At 37.1% G+C, this 25,152-nt stretch overlaps 1 pseudogene; it reads right to left on the bottom strand.

The window, feature by feature from the left end:
- Positions 1-327: 327 nt before the first annotated feature.
- LOC107567061 (uncharacterized) overlaps positions 328-25,152 on the bottom strand; it is a 52,634-nt pseudogene continuing 27,809 nt past the window's right edge.

Here is a 25,152-nt window from a genome sequence, read left to right as displayed (position 1 = left end):
ATTTCCCAACTGGAAATAACATTCATACTAAACTGTTTAGATCAGAATATGACAAGACATTCAAATCTTCCTCTCCTCTTTTCTTGTGTCATGTCCCAAACTGTGCTTTTGTAAAATCATGTCTTTTTAAAATGTGAGAATATTGTAAATTTGTTCATGCTGTAAATAGTTTGACTGATTAATCAACAGGTGATCAGCACTCCTGTCAGTGAACCTTTGTATCATAATATACACAACAGCTGATTTTGTTTTTAATAAATTCAGGTCATAATATTTAACAATGCAAGTAGTGTTTGTTTTCTCATCACTTGTTACTTTTTTTCTCACCTGTTTCAGAACGTTTTCTCTCATTGTAGAGTCGGTCAAATCTTTGCTGGAGTGAAACATCAGTTTTACAAATGATCTTTTTAAACAGGGACCTAGAAAAATATATTCATATATATGTAAATTCATAAAAAAAAATCTTAAGAAATATGGTTTGCACTGTACAAATTAGCTTGCCTTTCTTAAAACGTATTCAAACTCCTCACTGCGTCATATTGACAAAAACGTGATGACGTAAACACATTATATATTACATTTACATTTAGTCATTTAGCAGACGCTTTTATCCAAAGTGACTTTACAAATGAAGACAATAGAAGCAATCAAAACTAACAAAAGAGCAACAATATGCAAGTGCAAATGACAAGTCTCGGTTAGCCTAACGCAGTACACGTAGCAAGGTATTTATATATACAGTATATATATATATATATATATATACACATATATATATATATATATATATATATATATATACATACACACAAACATACACACACACACACACACAAAGAAAAACAAGCATCTAATTGAATTCAGCTGGACACACTTTCCTGTATATCACAACAAATGGCCAAGCAAGCGCACAACACTGACAAGGTACGCGATACAGTACGAGACCAAACGCGATTTCAGCACGTCTCCACACAGTAAACAAAACAAGCGTTTCCTAGCAATGACAACTGCGCTAAACACTGAGACAAGAAATAAATATACTTATGAGCTGCTTTTAACTTCTGCTGATTGACTGCTTCTCTCTATAATTATATACTATAAACCAATATACCGTAGATATATTATAAACCAATTTTACTGATGTATACCTTCTCCATAGACCTTCACCTCACACAAAGTGAGTATCTTCATGTGTCCAGGAACGATCAGATTCATGTAACGTCCCTCCATCCCATCACACGAGTAGCTGTAGGACTCACCTGCTGGAATAGCAGGAATAACAGCACATCTACAGACAGAAAGAGATGAGGGATATAATGAATACTGTCATATCCACATTAATGCTTCACATTTGTGCTTGACATCTCATGCTCTTTAAACCTCAAGTTTCTCACATGGGATTGTTGGTGCCGTTGTTCTCCAAAGAGTTTCCAATACGAATCTCCGCTCCATTTATTCGTTCTGCACAGCAGTCTTTTCTATTAGTGATGACCACTTTACTAACTCTGTAAATATGACGCAGATCCAGCCTCCACCACGGGTTAGTCTCATTAAGGGTTGAGGAGCATCCCGTATACAACTGTTGGAGACCTCGATCAATGGCCTTTTCAGCAAACCAGTCCTCAAATGTTGACGACTGTATAGCAGCTCCAGCTACTGCCAGATTTTCTAAAAAATGTATGAAAAAAATGTCACGACTTGTCTTGATGCACAAAGTTTGCAGCAAAGGGAAATATTTTTGAGGAACCACGACTGGAGGTGAACGGAGTAATTACTGCATCAACTACTATCACCAAACTGAATAGTGAAAATTATGATTTTGTGTTCCTTTATAGCATGATATTACATGAATTATATGTTAATGTAGAATATTGAATATAATGCTCTACAACAATGAATTACCTGCCAAATACCCATAGACTTCAACCTCACAAAGAGTAAGAATCTTCCAGTCTCCAGGAATATGAATAATCATGTAACGTCCCTCCAATCCATCTCATAAGTAGTTGTTGGACTCACCTGCTGGAATATCAGGAATAACAGCACATCTACAGACAGAGAAACGTGAGGGATATAAAAATAGTCATATCTGTTTCAGTCCTTCATATTTGTGCTTGACGTCTCGTGTTCTTTCAACCTCAAGTTTCTCACATGGGATTGTTGATACCATTGTTCTCCAAAGAGTTTCCGATGTGAATCTCTGCTCCGTTTATCTGTTCTGCACAGCAGTCTTTTCTGTTAGTGACGACCACTTCACTAACTCGGTAGACATCACGCAGATCCAGCCTCCACCACGGGTTAGTCTCAGGAATGGTTGAGGAGCATCCCGTACGCAACTGTTGGAGACCTCGATTACCATCAATGGCCTTTTCAGCAATCCAGTCTGCATATGTTAACGACTGCATTGTGGCTCCTCCTATTGCCCGATTTCCTGCAAAATTAATAAAAACTGATTGTGACCCATGTTTATGCACAATTCGAATAAGATTTGAGTGCAACAGTGGAGGAGATGATGGTGAAGCATGTAATTTGTGCACCAACTAGCCTACTGTTACCAAATGGAATTACAAACACAATGACTTTTTATCTATAACAATGTGTCACAGTGTCTAGTTGGTGTGCCCCTTATAGTCAATAGAGAGCACACTTTGTATTTTTGTTTTGTTTCTCTGGACTTCAGTTCACCCTTTGCTTTGACGTTCTAGTCTCATTACATTCAGCTGTGTCTCATTATCTTGTTAACTCATCCTCATATAAGCTTGGTTTTCTGTGTCCTTAGTTGCTGGTTGATTGTTTTACTGTTACGTATTTCTTGATTCTGTTTTTGCTTATCTTTGGATTTACTCTGTTTTTGTATTTTTCATTAAATGCTGCAACTGGATCATCTTGTTTGTGAGTTTGCCATGACAGAATCAACCAGCCATGTACAGATCCAGCAGCATTAGGGAGAGGGCTCTATTCCTGGAGAAGCAAGCCGGGCTTCAAGGGCTGCAGAAATTGCGCCAGAGAGGAATGGAGTTACTGGCCTTTGTCCAGAGATTCTGGACTGGGGCGGAGAGGCTGGGCATTCAAGGTATGGACATTAAGGACATTTTTAATCGTTGTCTGGATGAACCTCTATTGCAGTGGGAGATGGAACTGGTGTCTGGATTTCTGGAACTTCTCCAGATATTTGCAGGTCTGGAAGGAGGGTAAGATTAATCACCATCTGCAGGGACCGTCCCACCCATACCTCACTCGTCTAATCAAGCCCAGAACCAGTCATCTATTCCCACGCTTAAGTGGAGGAAGAGAAGGAGGAGGGCAGCGAAGTCGACTTGGTGACCTCAAGTCAGGTGGTCCTGGAGAAACCGACTCCGGTGGTCCAGAGTCTGGTGGTCCTGGAGGACCTGACTCTGGTGGTCTTGAGTCCTGTGCTCCCGGAGGACCTGACGGTCGTTGTTTGGCCAGAGCCTCGCTGGTCTGTCCCGCCGGCCCCCCCGCCTTGCCGGCTCCGCCTTGGCCATCTAGCCTAACTCTGTTTCTGGGCCTCTACATGGGTTCTACTACATGTCGCTACATGTTTCTCTGGACTTCAGTTCCCATCACCCTTTGCTTTGACATTCTAGTCTCATTACATTCAGCTGTGTCTCATTATCTTGTCAACTCATCGTCATATAAGCTCGGTTTTCTGTGTCCTTAGTTGCAGGTTGATTGTTTTACTGTTACGTGTTTCTTGTTTCTGTTTTTGGATTTACTGTTTGTGTTTTTCATTAAATGCTGCAACTGGATCATCTTGTTTGTGCGTTTGCCATGACACAACGTTCTTCACAACTATATACAAAATAATTAGACGTTCCTAGTAACTCATTACATCATTAGTATCAACAACCTGGTGGAAATATTACCAATATCTTCAAAGTTGATTGTGTCTGATAAATTTGTCTGATGAATGCGTTTAACATGATGAATGATATGCTCAAGCCCCAGAAAGAAAGTTCCCGATGCGAATCACCGCTCCGTTTATCCTGGAACCAAGGCTCGGTCTATTAGTGATGGTGACTCTGTTAACTCTGTATACTTTCAGTAGATCAACTCTCCACCACGGGTTGGTTTGATCATTAGTGTGGGTCCAGCTGGTCAATGATCCATCAAGAGCAAATTCAGGCTGCGTAAGTTGATGACTGACTAGTAGTGCTAAAATATAATGGATAAAGGTCAATAAGAAGTCATCTACTACTGCAGAAGACTTTTACCAATCTCTTTATTACTCATCATCCACAACATGTCCACCATAGGGTCAGAGGTTAAGGGAGCAAAACGGTTACCGGTATTTAAAACTCAAAAGTAAAAATGATAGTGAGCATTTTTTTTTTTATTATTTTGAATAACAAACATTTGTTACTTAGTATGATTCTAATATTGGCCTATATATCATGATGGTTTGGTATGTTATATTATACAAAGAGCAGTATAATCTGACATAAACAATTTGTAAAGGCTGGTCCTGAAAGATCGATTTTAGAGGAAAATATCGCCTGCTAATAAAAAGTAAATTTTCTGACAGTCCATCCAGTATCAGGGAACTATAACTAACAATAAAAATACTATAAAACTGGTCATCGAACTGCATCAGAGCTCTATTACAGCACTACATTTCTAAGTACTTATATATCTGACCGTTTAACAGACACAACAGAACAAAAGTGTTAAAACACTGAAGGATTCTTACCTTCTTGTCCACGTGCCATTTCCTCAATCAATAAAAACCCTGTGGGAAAAAAAAGTGAAACAACCGGGTTTTTTTGAATCACATTCAAATTTGCATTTTCAATTTAATTCACCTTGATATTGCCGCTAATAATCAAAAGCATTGTCTGAATGATAATGGAAACATAAAGCATTGATGTATGTAATGACCATGTTGGATGAAAACATTGACACATTAATGATACAGATCATTATTAATGTGTCAGTGGTTTCATTCAACATGGTCATCAAGCAGAAGAATGAAATCTAAAGTAGGACGAGGAGACGTTCGTGTGAATCACTACCAGACTTGCTGGACAAACAGTCATAAAGACTGTCAAACTATTTACATACACAAATATTTAAGATCAAGTGACAAACAAAATCATAATCTACAATCTACACTACCCTTCAAAAGTTTAGGGGCAGTATTTTTTTTAAATAACTTGATACTTTTATTCATCAAGGCTGCATTCAATTGATTAAATGTTCCCATAAAGACATTTATCAGGGCTGTCAACTCTGTCAATTGCATGAGTCTCATGCTGAATGTGTGACTTTTCTCACGCTCTCATGCCACATGTCCATTTTCTCAATTTTCTTTCAGTGGAAAGCACCCCAAGTTAAAAATGTAATAGGACATTGGTGAAACAGATTTGGAAACGCTCCAGTGCGTATTTGTGGTTGCTCTCTGGAGAACGTGAAAAGTTTCCATTTACAACGTGTTTTTGTATAGTTGAGCAATGTAGCCAATCACAGACAGATCTGTTGATTCTTGAACACCTCTGATTGGCCATTCCGTTCAAATAAACGCCGGATTTTGTTCTGCACGCTCGCGAATCCTCTCACTGTAACACAATATAATGGATAAAGGTCAATAAGAAGTCATCTACTACTGCAGAAGACTTTTACCAATCTCTTTATTACTCATCATCCACAACATGTCCACCATAGGGTCAGAGGTTAAGGGAGCAAAACGGTTACCGGTATTTAAAACTCAAAAGTAAAAATGATAGTGAGCATTTTTTTTTTTATTATTTTGAATAACAAACATTTGTTACTTAGTATGATTCTAATATTGGCCTATATATCATGATGGTTTGGTATGTTATATTATACAAAGAGCAGTATAATCTGACATAAACAATTTGTAAAGGCTGGTCCTGAAAGATCGATTTTAGAGGAAAATATCGCCTGCTAATAAAAAGTAAATTTTCTGACAGTCCATCCAGTATCAGGGAACTATAACTAACAAGCATACTAACTAACTGCATCAGAGCTCTATTACAGCACTACATTTCTAAGTACTTATATATCTGACCGTTTAACAGACACAACAGAACAAAAGTGTTAAAACACTGAAGGATTCTTACCTTCTTGTCCACGTGCCATTTCCTCAATCAATAAAAACCCTGTGGGAAAAAAAAGTGAAACAACCGGGTTTTTTTGAATCACATTCAAATTTGCATTTTCAATTTAATTCACCTTGATATTGCCGCTAATAATCAAAAGCATTGTCTGAATGATAATGGAAACATAAAGCATTGATGTATGTAATGACCATGTTGGATGAAAACATTGACACATTAATGATACAGATCATTATTAATGTGTCAGTGGTTTCATTCAACATGGTCATCAAGCAGAAGAATGAAATCTAAAGTAGGACGAGGAGACGTTCGTGTGAATCACTACCAGACTTGCTGGACAAACAGTCATAAAGACTGTCAAACTATTTACATACACAAATATTTAAGATCAAGTGACAAACAAAATCATAATCTACAATCTACACTACCCTTCAAAAGTTTAGGGGCAGTATTTTTTTTAAATAACTTGATACTTTTATTCATCAAGGCTGCATTCAATTGATTAAATGTTCCCATAAAGACATTTATCAGGGCTGTCAACTCTGTCAATTGCATGAGTCTCATGCTGAATGTGTGACTTTTCTCACGCTCTCATGCCACATGTCCATTTTCTCAATTTTCTTTCAGTGGAAAGCACCCCAAGTTAAAAATGTAATAGGACATTGGTGAAACAGATTTGGAAACGCTCCAGTGCGTATTTGTGTTTGCTCTCTGGAGAACGTGAAAAGTTTCCATTTACAACGTGTTTTTGTATAGTTGAGCAATGTAGCCAATCACAGACAGATCTGTTGATTCTTGAACACCTCTGATTGGCCATTCCGTTCAAATAAACGCCGGATTTTGTTCTGCACGCTCGCGAATCCTCACACTGTAACACGATGTAAATAAGTCAATGATTATAAAGGAACTTTGTGAGGTCGCTACGAACTGAAGTGACACATTTTTAGTGATTATAAAGGAAGTGCCATTTGCACATTTTTTTAGGCTAAATATAATCCATTCAGAATTAGTTTTTGGTGCTAGGGGCCATATACCTTGTACAAGCAGCAAAGTTTCGGGAGTGACATATAAATCCCTCATCCCTCACATAAATTCAGGATTCATTTTCAAATGGGAGAAAAATATAATTTGTCAAAATAGATGTATAAAATATTTATATTTCTAATAAATGCTGGTCTTTTGAACTTTCTATTTATCTGTGAATCCTGAAAAATAGAATCAATCATGTTTTCCACAAAAATATGAAGCAGCACAAACATTTTAAACATTGATAATAATAAGAAATGTTTTTCGAGCAGCAAATCAGCATATTACCTCTTTCCCCACCATTGACGAGTTATCTCGTCTTTTAGAAGACAACGCTTCCCCGCCAAAGACGAGTTTTTACGGCTTTTCGTGTTTTCACTCTTATACACTAGGGGGCACTATTACACATCTTCTGAACGAGTACAACGTTTACATCCATTTTTATGCAAACACTGCATTGTCAACTCCAACAGTGGCATAAAGGTGTAATTCACTATAGGCTGAGGTGGATTTTTTGGAGTTTTGAGTCAACAGATATTCAGTTTAAATGAAATGCTATTCATAACAAGCATTTTTAAAATAACTTTTTTTTTTCAGTAAAAAAATAAAGATCTAGATATCTAAAAGATATTAAGACTTTTTTCAGAGAATATATCTTTAATATACAGTGGGGGAAAAATTTTTCTCCACTGGCAGATTCCCCCCCACACACCCCCACTTGTTTTAAGTATAAACACATTGAATACATGAAAAAAAAATCTGCTATAGTACTCAACAGTAATAACTTAATGTTGATATTTGTTAACATACTGCCTCTTTTGTCCCATATGCCATTGAGTATTTTTGACACTCATTTTAGCACATTATTTTGATAGAGGAAAGCAAGATACATTTCTAGTTTCAACATTAATTGTTCTTCAGACATTACTCTTAAAAAGTGGAGAGGTGAGGTGTCTAAGCCACAACATCTAGCAACTGGTGTGCCTCAGGGCTCAGTGCTTGGACCACTTCTCTTCTCCATCTATATGTCATCACTTGGATCAGTCATTCAGAAACGTGGCTTTTCATATCACTGCTATGCTGATGACACTTAAATGATTAAATGATTGCCACCAGAGGTCACCCTTTCCAATTACATTGACTCTCACACTACACAAACTGTTACACGTCACCCTGGACTACATTTCCCATGCTCCATTGCACTAATCACAAGCTCACCTGAAACCAATCACACACTACATAAGCCACGCTCAAACCATTACAGACTGCCGAGTATTGTCTAGCGTTTATTGCTCTCCAAGTGATAGCTACATTATGGAGCCATTCCAAGTTTTCTTAGTAAAAGTCTAGTTTAATCCTGTTTATTGCCTTAGTCATTCGTGTCTTTATCCTAGGCTGTGTATCTCGTTTCTGTATGATCTCTGCCTGCCCTGAAGTATATCGCCTGTCTTGGATTTCCCCTCTCGTCTCGCCCTGTTCGGATACTGTTTACCCCTCGTCTGGACCATCGCCTTCGGATGAACCCTTTGGATTACCCTGTTTGGACATTGTTCGCCAGAAATTGACCACGCCAGTTCACTGGACTACTCTTGTGTCTTGCCCTCAATATACCTTTTTGCCATTGTCTGACCCTCTTACGTTTTGACCATGTCTTCAATAAAAGCTTTGCTAATGGAACCGAACATCTCTCGTCTCGTTTGCCCCCATAACAGCTGCGAGATGTAAATTTGCAATTGTGAAAAAGGTAAAATTATGAGATTAAAACAACAACAAAAACCACTATTACCTTTATAACTTATTTTATTTTAAATTACTCCATATCTGAGAAGAGAGTTGGCAGCAGCTACGTTTGAGATATGAAAAAGTTAGATATGAAAAAATCACCGGATGAGCAATCATTATACAGCGTTGCCACTGACCTTGGAATGTCACAACTGACCAATCAGAATCAACTTTTTCAGAGAGAGCCGTGTAATAAAATGCATTTATTTAAATTAATATTGAGAAGTGCTCTACCATGATGTAAGGGAAACAAATAAATTTAGCTCCAAGGGAATTATTTATGATTTTATAGGGAATATGGACAGAATCACTGTTTTTACAGCCGATCAACTGAATCGGCCAGCGATTCACTGAACAGGCCTTAAAACATCAACTCTGCAATGGATATTAATATCCAAAGTATAGTGAAAACACAATTTATTAGCACCGTAACAAGATCGGCAGTTTAAGACATTAACTTGTAAGCACAAAACACAAGTTATTTCTCTTTTCAATATAGATAAGACTTTATTGGACAAATCGAAAACATATGAACTAATCTAACACAAAAACACATGCACTCACACATTCACAAAAGTTGCAGAAAGAGAAAGTGAGGAAAGAATGAATTTAGGAGAGTGAAAATGTGAAATCCCAAGTTATAGCAATATGTGCAATTGCTTAGACCTGAACAACCATCAATCATTTAATTAACCCTCGCATTGAGTTCCTCAATGAGGCTATTCAACTTTACCTTAAATGCACTAGAATCTGGAGGTTTTAGTTGCGTTTCCTATGTTAGGTGATTTAATCCGTGGATTAAATCTGTTGGGAGTTCCCTTCGGTAGCGTCCTCCTCTGAAAGGGGGTTTCCCAAGGTTGTTGATTGGCAGGAGGTTGAGTAGTCTTTCGAAGTGACATCTTGGGGAGCCAATCGTTGGGCATTGCCTGAAGAATGACGCGGAGTTGTGGGCTGGTTGAAGTTTTGGCGGCAGGCACAGACGAGGTTTGATTCAGAGACAGCTTTGTGGCAAAACTTAACTCAGAACACGAAACTCTCAATGGAAAAGAAAGTAAACTTAAGTAAAAGAAAGAAAGAAGAAAAGTGTGACAAGACTAGATGACTTATCTCCTCATGATGGTTGAGGAGCACCTGGCATGTAAGCCAGAGCATGCTCAAAGAGCACTAAAAAACAGCGGCACAAAGCGGTGGCAAAAAGCAATGGCAAAAGCGGTGGCAAAAAAAGCTAAATTTGTTGGTGTCCTGAGTTTTTAAACTCTGTTGCTGTTGGACACATCCCAAATGGTGTCTTGACTCATTAGACATGGTCTTAGCTCGGTGTTACTATGTTTCTCCTCCCAATACATAAATCAATATGTTATCTTATTAGTCACATCGTCCGAATTTTCCCGCTCTTGCAGGGTATATTTAAGACATGATTTCTATAACAAGAATTTGATACAGTTTACAAAGAATTGATTAAAAGAAATGCTTGGAGGAAAGATTTTCAAACTCATACATACCAAACATGAGTATAAACATATTTATATACATATATTTACATATAGTTATTCAAAAAGACAAACACAAAGAGAGATTACGACATGATAGTCAAATGTGTGGGTTACATACATGATATGAAGTTATGCAATGGACTGATATTTGTTTATAAGTCCGTTTAAGATCATTTTTGTGCATATATATATGTGTAAAGGCAGTCTCTGTGCCGTTCTGGGAACGTGAGGACGGGTTCTGTTGAGTCTGGTCTTTGTCCTGAGTGGGGGAAAATCAACCCAATGAAGATTTTATCTTTTGATTTCACTCGTGATGGTCATGATGTGTTATATCTTTGACCATTAATCTTGGTTACTTGCCCAAAATATGACAATCTCCTTCCAGGGGTGGAATTATCAATAAATGTTCTTTTGTTTTAATGCTGCAAGTTGTTCACAGCTGCTAGTTAGACTTGCTTCAGACTTGTTGGCGCTAGGATATAGGATCATAAATCGGATCCATGTTGTTTTGGGCCTCTTTGTGGAATTCGGCTCTTTGTGTTGTTTCAACACTGTTCTGATCGCATCTGAAATTGTCTGATTCCTTCTGATATGCTATAATGATGTATTACCCAAGTGGTCAACAATCCATCAATAGCATGCTTAGATGACCAGTTCCCATAATATGATGACTAATCATCAGCAACAGGGGCCGTTCTTTGTACCTCACTTAATACATCTGAGATGATTTGAAAGATGCCAGATCTTCTAATCATGATAACTGATCTCTGGCTAATTTGGTTCTTCAAACGAATTTGCGGATTTGATTAAAATATCTGGATTAAGTTGTCTACGATTACTGCGCGTTCTCGTGTTCCCCGTAAAGGGCAGATCTATAGTTCCTCTTCAGGAACTCGAGCTGCGTCGAGAACACTAGGGGATCACTGAAGGCGTTCCCCTAGTGTTCTCGACGCAGCGTCTCGTTCCCTCGAGGAACTAGGGTTACATACGTAACCTGAGACGATACTCGAAACCACGATCAGCAATGCAGCGATTGGCTGGCGGCAAGACAGCAACATAATAACATCACATATTTAAAAAAAGACACCTGACGAAAAACTTGACAAATTTCTGGATATTTATAAGGAAACAGCCAAGCGAACAAAACGAAATAAATGTTATAATAGATAAATGACTTTTTTTTTTTTACTGTTTCCCAACTATGACAGCAACTCCAGGATGAGCTTCGAAGAACCAAATAATCCAAGATAATCCCCAGGTCTACCTCAGGGTCAGAAATTAAGGGTGCAAAAATGCCACAGAAATTTAAAATGAAGGTGCAAAAGTAGGTGTGCTATATTATACAGAGTAAAAAAGGACATTAAACTGCCTCCATGCTTAATTTCAAAGCTATATTAAGTATGTTTCTTACCTTCTTGTCCATTTTCTCAAGCAATAAAACACTGTGGAAACAAGATTTAAGTATCAGAACCAGGTTTTGTTGAATTTCATTCAGATTTGTATTTTTTATTTAATTTACTTTGATTTAGTCACTAACAGAACATCATCTGATTGATAATGGGAACATAAATCATGGATCTGTGTAATGAGCATGTTGGATGAAACCAGAGGCACATTAATAACACAGATTCATCAAGCAGAAGACTGAAATCTAAAGTGGGACGAGGGCATGTTGCTGTGAATCATTACCAGACTTTCTGGACAGAGACAGTCATCAAGACCATCAACTTTACATACACCAGCGAGCAAATATTTAACATAAGATTTGTTTGGTAAAGTAGATCTTAAAAAAAAAAAACTGAGAAAGACGACCCTAAAGATCAAGTAACAAACAAAACCATTGTTAGGTATGGTAGAGATTATAAGATTATAGGAGAGGCAAGGGTCAAAATGCAAATCGATTCCAGATGCTCCTCAACGAACACAAGCATGATTCGAGGAGGGAGGTGGAGTGGAGGCGGACCAGGGGGAGGCCCAGACCCTTGAAGTGGAGGTGGGCCTGGAAACCAAGGCAGAGCAGGAGGCCTGGGTGGAGCAGAAGACAAACTACAAACTGACTACAAAAGATGCTGCAGAACAGGAAATAACGTAAAAGCCCACACAAGACAATGGGGACACAGGCCCGGGATCATGACAACCATAATCCACAATCTACACTACACATTCAAAAGATTGGGGTCAGTATATTTTTATGAACTTCAGACTTCAAACAAACAAACAAACAAAAGACATTTATAATGTTACAAAGTGGGGCAGTCGTGGCCTAATGGTTAGAGAGTCGGACTTGTAACCCGAAGGTCTTGCAGGAATTGTCGGTGGGGGGAGTGAATAACCAGCACTCTCTTCCACCTTCAATACCACGACTGCTCCCCGGGCGGCACAGCAATATGTCTGGCCACTGCTCCGGGTGTGTGTTCACTGCTGTGTGTGTGCACTTGGATGGGTTAAATGCAGAGCACATATTCCGAGTATGGGTTACCATACTTGGCCACACGTCACGTCACTTCACTTCACTTCAAACTATTTCTATTTCTTCTTCTTCTGAACTTTCTATTCATCAAAGAATCCTGAAAAATTAAATGCATCACGGTTTCCACAAAAATATGAAGCAGCAAAACTGTTTTAAACACTAAATATGGTCAAAAACAACTGTCAAAAAATGAGTATTTTGTCTGCCATTTATCATTTCTTCCTTCAAAATGTCTCTTTAGCAAAATATCCTCTCGTACAGTCATCGCCTGCGTTTTGGAGCAACGTAAAAAAAAAAATTAGGCCTATCTTTAAGATTATGTATTTAAATTGCATGTAAAATTTCCATTAATTTTGTTACTTTCGATAAGAAAAACCAAATTTTTAGTTCATTTTGTCAGGAAATTCAAACCGCTTTTGACGCTCTGAAAAGGCAGCGCGAGTGAACGTGATAATCTTGTCCTCTATTAGTTATGACACAAAATAAACATGAACGAACATCTCACATCTCCTGTAGACTAATCACTCAATTATTCAGTGTTTCAACCGCAGAAAGACGTCAATAAAACCGCTTATAAACTAAATGTTAAGTAGCATTATGTTGTTGTTGTTTTGCAGTTGTGCTGGAACAGTTATGTTAAACTGAAACTACCAAATTAAATGGTTTGACTTGTACTGTACCTGCTGCTAACAACTCACCGTAGCAGATAAAAGCGAATGGATCTGTACACTGCCAGTCGTTCCAGTACCCATCAGGATCCGTGTACACACAGTGCTGGTAACCACCAGAATTGTTTGGTTGTCCAGAAATCCACGGTCTAAACAGGGAACTGCTCCCATCCGAAAAGACCCACGGAGCTTTCGCATTCATCCGATAGAGTCCAATCCAAATGTTACTTTTAAAACCCTTGGGAAGAGTTTTTAACAGCTCATCGAGGTCTGTCTGGTCATTAACGGTGGCGAGATCAGTGTGATGCTTTCTGCAGTACGTCTGAGCTTCGGTCCAAGTCATTTTGTCAGGAATAAAGTAAAACACATAAGAGTTCACACCGGAGCTCAGAGCTGCGGAGAGAGACATTAACATTTAAACAATATCAATTACATAAACATGTTAATTGCAGAACAATTCTGACATTTTCCCCCCTTACAATTCTGAGGAAAAAATTGGATGGAATTCACAGAATTGTGAGACATAAGCTCAGAATTGAGAGATATAAACTCAAAATTCAGACTTTTTTTTTTTTTTTAGCTGCGAGTTTATATCTTACAATTTGGACCTGAGTATATAGTATACATATATATATATATATATATTCATCGCTTCTTTTGAGCTCCCTCTGCAGGACAGATGTTGACCTACAGCTGTCATCTTGCTTTCCAGTTTACATTTATTTTGCAGGTTTTTTTTTAGTACTACTGTAACATTTCACAAACTTTTAACAAATATTACAAAAGCAGTATTCAAAATGTGGCTAAAAGGACACAGTCAGTATAAATGTGAGGATGATTAGGCAGGAAATGCTATTATGAGACAATTAGGTCATGTTTCTCCTGCAGCGCGGATTGAAAAATCATTCTTCTGATAACCTGTGAAAGACAATTTCACCAGAAAACACCATCCACGAGAGCTTAGCATCTTCTGTCAGCCCATTTCCCTTCAGTATCTGCTCTACCTGAAGGACAGAAACAAACTTTTAATACTCAGTAATACACTTGGACAGTTCATAATCATTGTTACATATTCAATTTACACACCTTAGCCAAAATCTCTTTCTTCACTGCAGGATCATTCACATTTTGACTTGATTTCACCTCCAGTCTCACTATCTGTCTCTTTTTCTCTACTAGACACACACACAGACACACACACACACACACACACAGACACAGATACACACACACACACGGTGAATCGCTCAGGCTCATAATCGATAATAATATGGTCAAAAACAACTGTCAAAAAATGAGTATTTTGTCTGCCATTTATCATTTCTTCCTTCAAAATGTCTCTTTAGCAAAATATCCTCTCGTACAGTCATCGCCTGCGTTTTGGAGCAACGTAAAAAAAAAAATTAGGCCTATCTTTAAGATTATGTATTTAAATTGCATGTAAAATTTCCATTAATTTTGTTACTTTCGATAAGAAAAACCAAATTTTTAGTTCATTTTGTCAGGAAATTCAAACCGCTTTTGACGCTCTGAAAAGGCAGCGCGAGTGAACGTGATAATCTTGTCCTCTATTAGTTATGACACAAAATAAACATGAACGAACATCTCACATCTCCTGTAGACTAATCACTCAATTATTCAGTGTTTCAACCGCAGAAAGACGTCAATAAAACCGCTTATAAACTAAATGTTAAGTAGCATTATGTTGTTGTTGTTTTGCAGTTGTGCTGGAACAGTTATGTTAAACTGAAACTACCAAATTAAATGGTTTGACTTGTACTGTACCTGCTGCTAACAACTCACCGTAGCAGATAAAAGCGAATGGATCTGTACACTGCCAGTCGTTCCAGTACCCATCAGGATCCGTGTACACACAGTGCTGGTAACCACCAGAATTGTTTGGTTGTCCAGAAATCCACGGTCTAAACAGGGAACTGCTCCCATCCGAAAAGACCCACGGAGCTTTCGCATTCATCCGATAGAGTCCAATCCAAATGTTACTTTTAAAACCCTTGGGAAGAGTTTTTAACAGCTCATCGAGGTCTGTCTGGTCATTAACGGTGGCGAGATCAGTGTGATGCTTTCTGCAGTACGTCTGAGCTTCGGTCCAAGTCATTTTGTCAGGAATAAAGTAAAACACATAAGAGTTCACACCGGAGCTCAGAGCTGCAGAGAGAGACATTAACATTTAAACAATATCAATTACATAAACATGTTAATTGCAGAACAATTCTGACATTTTTCCCCCTTACAATTCTGAGGAAAAAATTGGATGGAATTCACAGAATTGTGAGACATAAGCTCAGAATTGAGAGATATAAACTCAAAATTCAGACTTTTTTTTTTAGAGAGAGACATTAACATTTAAACAATATCAATTACATAAACATGTTAATTGCAGAACAATTCTGACATTTTTCCCCCTTACAATTCTGAGGAAAAAATTGGATGGAATTCACAGAATTGTGAGACATAAGCTCAGAATTGAGAGATATAAACTCAAAATTCAGACTTTTTTTTTTTTTTTAGCTGCGAGTTTATATCTTACAATTTGGACCTGAGTATATAGTATACATATATATATATATATATATATATATATATACAATGTATTTTTTTTTCTTTTTAAATGAATTGCGAGAAAAATGTTAATGCGAACAGCTCGAGTCGGTGTTTTCAGTGTCCGAGAGCTTCTCTTTATTGACTTTATTTACACATTTGGATATTTCCCAACATTTTTGTGGACAGTTTACAGAATTTCAGCAGTATCCTGCCAAAATAAACGCAAGAGGGTTTGAACATTTGAAAGTGAAGAATTTAAGAATTTAATTACAACAGTAATTCTGGATTTTTGTAATAATATTTAAATTTGATTGGATTCTTCAAACACTTGTGTGAATGTAATGTGGACTGAGACTGACAAATAAAAAAAGGCATCAAGTCTAATTTAATTTAAGCTAAAGTCAAAATAAAGATGAAATATTTTGTTTACTTTAAAATCATGTGACCGGTAACTGACATCAGATAACTGAGAACATGCAAATGTGTCGTTAAAGTATTGAAATATTACCTTAAAAACTCACTTGATAACAGTACTAAGATCAAATCAGTCCTCATTACGATATGCCAACAAATGATCTCGCAGATACACAAATACCCCAACTTCTCCTTTCAGAGGCAAGAAAGGTTGTGTGGGATCTGTCCACTTTGTAAAGTATGTGTAGCGAATCAGCTCATGGGAAATATGAATAATTAACCATAACTAGTTATAATTAACTATTCATATTTTAGATCCACTGTAGATATTTAGCTGACCACTCAGGGTCAACCGTCTTGTCAATTCTAAGAACGTTAATTTCCTGGTTAAAGGAAATTACTTTCTTACTGTACAATTCTATAAGTTTGTAACATAAATCTGCATGATTATTGACTCCGGTTATGAGTAAACAATGAACACGTCAAGTGTGATACAAGTAAGGTTTTATTAACTACATAAACACTTAAACTAGTCCAACATACTACATAAACACATTAAGCCGGTCTAACATAAACATACACACACACACACAGTTAGGTGATGGGGAGTTCGATATTATTTGTTAAATATAACAAAAAGTTGTGTGTCTGATTGGTCCAAATGCTACATATGTGTTGCTCTATTTAGGTACACAATACACAACACATGACATGCATATTTTACATTGCAAATATCATTCAAAGAGAGTCCGCGGAGTCCAGAGTCCATTTCCATGACACCCAAGTCACAGCTCTGTCTAATCTCAAAAGATGAGATTGCTTAATGCTTGATTTGTACCAGATGGGCTGATGAATTTACCACCTTTATACCATCTCATTGTAATCTGAGCATAAAAACACAAGACCTCCTTTGACTTTCATGTGATTGGTCTCATGTGTCATGTGTTATCTTTGATCACAACATTTTTGAGGCTACGTTCACATAACTGTGTCGTCTTAACAGGGCCATGTGCTTTCATTACTTCCCTGAGGTCAACTTAAAATAAGTGTTTTCTTATATTAGTAATAACTAATCATTTACCACCCTGTCTCTGTCCAGTTGAATGAAATGCTTGCTCTTATTGTAAAAATGCAATATATCGCTACTACACACACCAAAGTCATTGCAGTCTCCGAGTACTTCGGATATTAACCGGGGTGTTTATTCATCGCAAACTGACAACAGTGAAAATATTACAGATTAACATTGCCTACACACTTCAAGAGTTCACAAACCGGTATCCAACCGTTTAGGCTATGCTTGCACCGTAAACATCACAGGCATGGGCAGATTGCACATTAGAACGAAAGATTACTCACGGTTTTACCGTCATCGTTCAGTCTCTCAGTATACTAGTGGAACACAAAAAACCCGCACTGAAATGTGTCGAACTATAACCGTCTAACATTGACGGAGTGTTCAAACTCCAACTATCAAAAATGAAAATATAAACCATCAGAAGCCATTTAGTACAACTACACACTGTAAAGTTTCAGCAGTGACAACCACATTTAAACCAAGGAGTGAATCCCCTGAATTACTTATTATGTTTGGAAGTCTGCTTTGCAGAATGTGTCTATGTCCACTCACTATAAGTAATGTTTATTAAGTGTCTTTGGGCTTGTTGTCAGGGCTCAGCTCAATAGTTGACGGTAGCCGTAGACTTCCATATGTCACGGATGTGTAAGGACACACTCACACATGGGGTTTCTTCAACTTGGATTTATCTTTTTGATAGAAAAATGCGGTACAAATCAGGTTGGCTGAAGAAGATAATATACTGCAGACATGCATAAAGACCACAGCAGCGACACTCGAATCTGCTGCCTACAGCTGAACTCATATTTCTTATATAAAACATGATAATAGGATACAATGTGAAAACAGTAACAGTACACCTGTAATTAGTAACAGTGTAGTAGTACTGGACAATAAACTGTAGACGATAATGAGAAAACATCATAAATTGCTAAATACCATTTGTTAACATCTATAACATCATAAACAGTGTTTGCCCGGCTTTACACAGCACGAAAGAACCCTTTATGCTGAAAAGGTTCTATACTGACAAGAAAGAACTTTTGGCACAAAGGGTACTTTAGGCTAAGCTGCTTTATTCATGCACTTATATTATTCTGCTACATTTTGTAATAGGCTTTTACATTGCTTGGCTGCATTGTAAAATATTTTTTGCATTGTTATTGCATATTACATTCAATACTTTATTATTATTACCTTTATAATAATAATAATAATAATAGAAACTACTCTCATTTATAATTTATAAGTTAAAAATGTGCCTGCTCCTAATATTAATTACAGTTGTAATTTCACATGATCCATTTACTAGCAGTGATTTTACCAAAACTAAAATATTTTGCATTACAGAATCTTTTTTAAAATTATTTTTTCACAGGTTATTTCTTTTTCATTTTTGAATTTAATTATTTATTGAATTAATATTATCTTCATTTTAATGAGTTGAGTTTTCTCATAGCAAACACAAGTAAAACGATGTAATAATTTCATTTTCACCATAATAGTATACAACTTAAACACCTACAGTGGGTACGGAAAGTATTCAGACCCCCTTAAATTTTTCACTCTTTGTTATATTGCAGCCATTTGCTAAAATCATTTAAGTAATTTTTTTTTCCTCATTAATGTACACACAGCACCTCATATTGACAGAAAAACACAGAATTGTTGACATTTTTGCAGATTTATTAAAAAAGAAAAACTGAAATATCACATGGTCCTAAGTATTCAGACCCTTTGCTCAGTATTTAGTAGAAGCACCCTTTTGATCTAATACAGCCATGAGTCTTTTTGGGAAAGATGCAACAAGTTTTTCACACCTGGAGTTGGGGATCCTCTGCCATTCCTCCTTGCAGAGCCTCTCCAGTTCTGGCAGGTTGGATGGTAAACGTTGGTAACATTTGTTATATTTAAATTTATATAATTTAAATATAACAAAGAGGGAAAAATTTAAGGGGGTCTGAATACTTTCCGTACCCACTGTATGTGGTTTTGTCTTGTTTGCATGTGTGCATTTCGGTGCAGCACGCAGCACACCTTTTTGAACTCGAACAACTCCAACAAGAGGGTCTGACTTAGGGGTGTGCGATGTTGACAAAAAATGATCTACTCGAATCTTTAGCCCTCTCTGGGCTAAACTCTGGGACTGGAGCCTAGGCTTGCTGCGATAGACGGTGTTTTCGGTTATACCGGTGTTAAGCCGCAACACCCGTTCACCCTACTGCGGCACCGCCCCCCACCGTCCTTTTGATTTATTTTATAGTAACAAAAATCATTTAGCCTAGTTCAGTTAGAGGACAGACACTTTTAAAACTAAATGCTCAATGCAGCGTGCCGAACCGTGCGAGAAACGATTTTATTTATCACGTGAGGAGAGCTGACTGACAAGAGTGAGGTGAGAAAGACAAGACTATGGCAGAAGATTGTTTAGAAAGGAAATGCAAAGCCGCCTGTTTGGCAATATTTTTGATTTTGAAAAGCCTATTGACTGGAAGTTTTTTAAAACATTAGTTTCTTATTTATTTGGTTCCACAGTGTTTGCTGATTACTTAATGTAAACTTTGTGTATTTTATTTATTTTATTTTACATCAAGGTGTGTATGCCGTGCCTCCAAGCTTTCTTATTCGTTATGCTAATAAACGTTCTATATGTTTGTTTATTTAGTTCCACAGTGTTTGCTGATTTTCAGTTTTATATACCTATTTTAACTCTGTGTAGCTTAAGTAATTTGTTATTCTATTAGGCATATATGGTGTATTTTTATTCATTTTGTTAATAAAAGTTCTATGAGTTTGCCGTTGTTGTTGCTTGAATTGAATCAACGCCGAATTGACACTAATTTGAAAGTGAAAGTAAAATGCGCATGGCGCTTTTTCAAGTTATTTGAAAGCAAAGAAAAGAGGGAAACTCAAAGCCCCACCCCACCCCACCCCAACGGTGATACTGGTATTGTCACACGTCGATTAACCAGTGGGAAAATTTCCTCACCGTCACAACCCTACTGGAACCTTCTTTGGGCTAAACTCGGGGACTGACTCTCTCTCTCTACTGGACTAGAAAACGGGAGCCCACTCAGGGCTGGACAGGACCAGTGGGGACGAAGGAGAGAGGAGAGGGGGCAAGTCGGCTTCCAGCTCTGGTTCCCAGTCTATAAGGTCCCCCTCGAAGTCCAGCAGTCCCAGATGTATAATCAGCTCACCCTCAGCTGCGGTGCAGGGGGTGGAGCTCCACTCCGCTCTCTCTGTCCATGGCATTCTCCCTCGTGGCGGGCTCTGTTGCCGGCTCTCGCACCTTGACTGACGTCACTTTCAGCTCCGGCTGTTGCTCCATGCGGCAACGGCTTGTCGGCTGCGACGAGCTCGGGCTCGGGCTCATGCTCCATGCAGCGGGGAGAGGGTGGGCTGGGCAGTCATCTTCGGACGACGGCGCTCTGCACTCGATGTTTAAACTTGCGTCGTAGAATGCACAGAGCGCGTCGTTCGGGTAGCTGGTGGTGTATATCTGGGACTGCTGAACGAGGGGATCCATGGGCACAACGGAAACAAAAAACACTGGGTAAAACGCGGAAACAAAAACGGAGGGAAGACACGGAGGTTACTGTTTCGGTCCTGTATTCTGTCATGATACCGCTACTGTGAGGAGCACGGAGCAAGGAACGAGGAGACGAGGAGTAAACTTCAAACTAACAGACTTTATTTAACATCCAAGGAACCAGGAACACACATATAGTGGGGTAAGACAAACATTCAATACCGGACGAAGGAAACTCAGAACAGGACTCATTATAAATACACATGACTTGACAAGGATGACGAGACACACCTGGAACTAATGAACAATTAACATGGTAAAACTAGGTCAGGGCAGGCACATGGAGAGGGAAAAACGCACAGATAGAGTTCAGGGGCGTGACAGCTGTGGCATGGTTTGGAATTATTTTTGTTGGCAAAATATAGCGAACACAGGCAATGTGGTGTCTAAAATGTAAGTCTCTTAATGTTAACTTCTTGTTTATTGAACTGTTGTATAAAATCAACATCACATTTGTAATCATGCTGATTTTTGGATATGAGAATGGGAAAGGTGAAGATTTAAACATTGCCATCACAGTTCCAGAGTAATGATATGTCATTAGCTGTGAAATTAGGGAGTGTTTGATACATTTCACCCTTTCTAAAATCATTTGTTCCATTTTCTTCTGATTGAAATTCACATTCTTCTTTTTGTAGGATGTCTCTTAGCTGTTCCAGGTAAAAATTACCTTCTGCAATATTCTTTTGTGGGTCATTTATCTCATTACGCTCTGAACAATGCATGTTGTTCTTTGGAAAATGTAAACATTTAGAGACTCGGATCATGGAATAGTTTTCAGAAGAGGTGGAGAGATTGTGGCAATATGTTGCAACTCGGGAGAAAGACATTTAGAAATTACATTTAGAAGGACCGGAACGGAAAGTAGAAGGGGTGACTCGCGGTCTTTTAGAAAAGAACGCCAAAGCCACTAGAAGGCAAGCCTGCAACCTTTAGCCAAAAAAGCGTAACTGCTAATGCTAACGCTTCCGGTCTGGCAGTATGTGGGAAAGGAGACCAGAGGCCGTTTTTTTAATGGATGTCAGTGGAGGAGAGGCTTCAACTACGCTGAATAAACAGTTTTTTAGAGGAAACAGCTTATCATTTAATGAATCGACAGCCTATCAGCTAATCTCCAACATGTTTTACACTAAAAATAGCTCAATCCAAAAGTATTGTTTAGTGTTTACACCCGAAAATAAATGCAGTTTTATAAGAGAAGTCACTTACTTTTTGCGACATGTGGGATACAGCTTACGGCATTTCTCATTCATTCCTATGGTATCGGTAAATGGCGATTGAGTGTCGCACAACTCTGACTGAAATTCAATGACGTCAAGGCTGAAATGTGATTGCTTATTAACTGGATACAATTACAACACCCATTTCAACACAATTTAATAGATTTTCCGAACATAAATTGGATGAATTGCACAGACATGTAGGCTTTAGAATTCATTTTAGAATTAACTTTACTTGATTCAGTTGGACAGATATTTTTTAAATGTTCCTATTTTATCCATATAGTGCTGGCAGATAGCACCAGAATGAAAGTTTATTGCACCAGCATTTCATAGTAATTAAGCACTCACTGAGAAAAGCAGCATACATGTAAGAATGCCGCAGCTGGTGTTGAAAGTTTCAGTAGTTCATCAGTAATGCCAGACTGAATTACATTCTTAAATAGCCATTTAACATGCGATATAGACCTAACCATGTATCAACTGCTTAGTTTAAAATGTAAAATTCAATGATAAAAGCATGTAAGTAGTGAATTTGAATTTAATGTTGGTTTATTTTCAGGAAAAATGTATGAACACCACACTTGGCTTTATTTAATTGTATTTATTTTTTGATAAGTACAGTAAAGATGAGAAGGAAAACAACACCCAAAACAACAAATAGTGTCTGTCTCATGCATTTAAATAAATAACAGGCTATATAACAATATGGCAAATAATAATTAGGCTTGCATTTAAAGAACTGAATTGAATGTTAATCAATTAATCAGTCAATCAAATTATGAGTTCAAATAATTATGACTAACGTGAAAAAAGTTGTGTGGTGAGAGTTTGTGGTTCTATTACTTGTGGTTTGGCATTTGTGAGTCTAAAAGCATTGATTGATTGATTTACCTATTTTAACGCAAAGTTAACATTATTTATGTCACAGTTGTACATTATAACATAATTATACCATTACGTCTTCTTTGTCAATAAGTTGAATTTGTAAATTCACGTTTACTTTAGTATTAGCCATTAAATGTTTTGCACTTTTGCGACACTCCCTAACTCTGAAGTTGCTAAAGCGGGCAAAAGTGACTGGGTATAATCACCCGATGGCAGGGCCACATTTGTCTGCCAGGTCAGCTCAATGCAAAGTAATAGAATTTTATTGCAGCATTAACAGAGTTATCTGGTTGTTACATTTGTGTAATGAGAGTTCAACGGTGTTGCGAATGTGCCTATTTATTTACAATGTGATTGAATTTATTTACAATGTGATTGAATTTATTTACAATGTGATTTTGCAGTTTTGAGTATTGAAGCCAGTCACAGGCATTTCAGTTGAAATCAATGACCAATCCGAGGTGTGTAAGTTATCGGCTGTGAGAATCCGCTTTACATGAGCGCAAATCCTCTTATTATAACAAGCAAATCAGAGACACGATGTAAACAAAAGATCCATGGTGAAGTTTAGTCAGATTCATTGATTACAGCCGTAGTTTTCACACTCAATGAGTTTGCATTGAACTGACAGCTTCAGTTATTATTATAAAGGAAGCGCTCTTTACTCGCAGTCTTCAATTCGCAATTTGAAGAAAAGTTTGGCAACACTTTCTTTGAAGCCCGTATTTATAATACATTATAAGGGTATTCTTAAGGCATTATAATGTATGCATAATGTATTATTAAAAACCTTATAATATGTTGTATCATCTCATGAGTAATCATAACAAGAGTTATGAATATTTACTTATTTATAGTTATAGCATTTAAGAGTATGATGATTTATAACACAATGAACACAATGCATCCACTTAACTTATAATACATTATAATTATGGGAAATATAATCCATTGCAAGTCTCATATCTTGCCATTGTTAACTTGTTACTTTATTTAAAGCAGACAAAGACCACTTATAAATAATAATAATAATAAATAAAAACAATATATTTTTTCTTAAACAGCCATAAGATCAGATATTTGATCAGATGAATGTGTAATATGGCACATTTGCTTTAACCATATTTAATGTAATATCAGTAAGATAGTAAGATATTGTGCAGATTTTAAATAAATACTGTCAAGATATGAGACTTATAATCCGTTATAAATCAAGTGGATTTAAAATGGTGTTCATTGCATGTTATAAATAATCATACTCATAAACGTTATAACCACAAATAAGTATGTTTTATAATTGTTATGATTATTTATTAGATGAAACAACATATTAAATGATTTTTTTAATAATGCATTCATTATAATGCGTTAAGAATAAGAATGTGTTATAAATACACACTTCATAGAAAGTATTAGCAAAAGTTTTTGTTTTTCATGAGACTTTGTGACCTTTCCTACAAAAATATGTACTTTACACTTCAGTTCAGAAAGTGAAAAAATAGATTTTTGTAACGTTATGATATTAATTTGGGGGGGGGAAATCAAAAGCAAAACGTTTGATAAAACTGTTAGGGAGTGGAAATGGTTACTGAGCCAATATAGTGCTCCTCTGCAGCCATCTACTGGTTGTAGTGGTGATTTGATGTCTTTTTTAATTTTAAAATAAAAGTGTTAATTTGCCTACATCATATTTTAGTCTTTGAAGAATGAATAAAATATGTTTTTGGTCATCGCATTAAAAATTAAATTTAAATTGTATAGTATTCAGACTTATGAGCTGTAAATTGCTGGAAAAGGGTGCGTTAAGTACTGAAAGTTCCTTGAAAACTACTTGAAAAGTCCTTCATTCTGTCTAATTTGC

This window comes from Sinocyclocheilus grahami, unplaced genomic scaffold, assembly GCF_001515645.1.
Source record: "Sinocyclocheilus grahami isolate Dianchi unplaced genomic scaffold, SAMN03320097.WGS_v1.1 scaffold1125.1, whole genome shotgun sequence".
NCBI lineage: Eukaryota > Metazoa > Chordata > Actinopteri > Cypriniformes > Cyprinidae > Sinocyclocheilus > Sinocyclocheilus grahami.
Note: the sequence above shows the minus strand (reverse complement) of the source record. Positions and strands in the feature narration are given on the sequence as shown.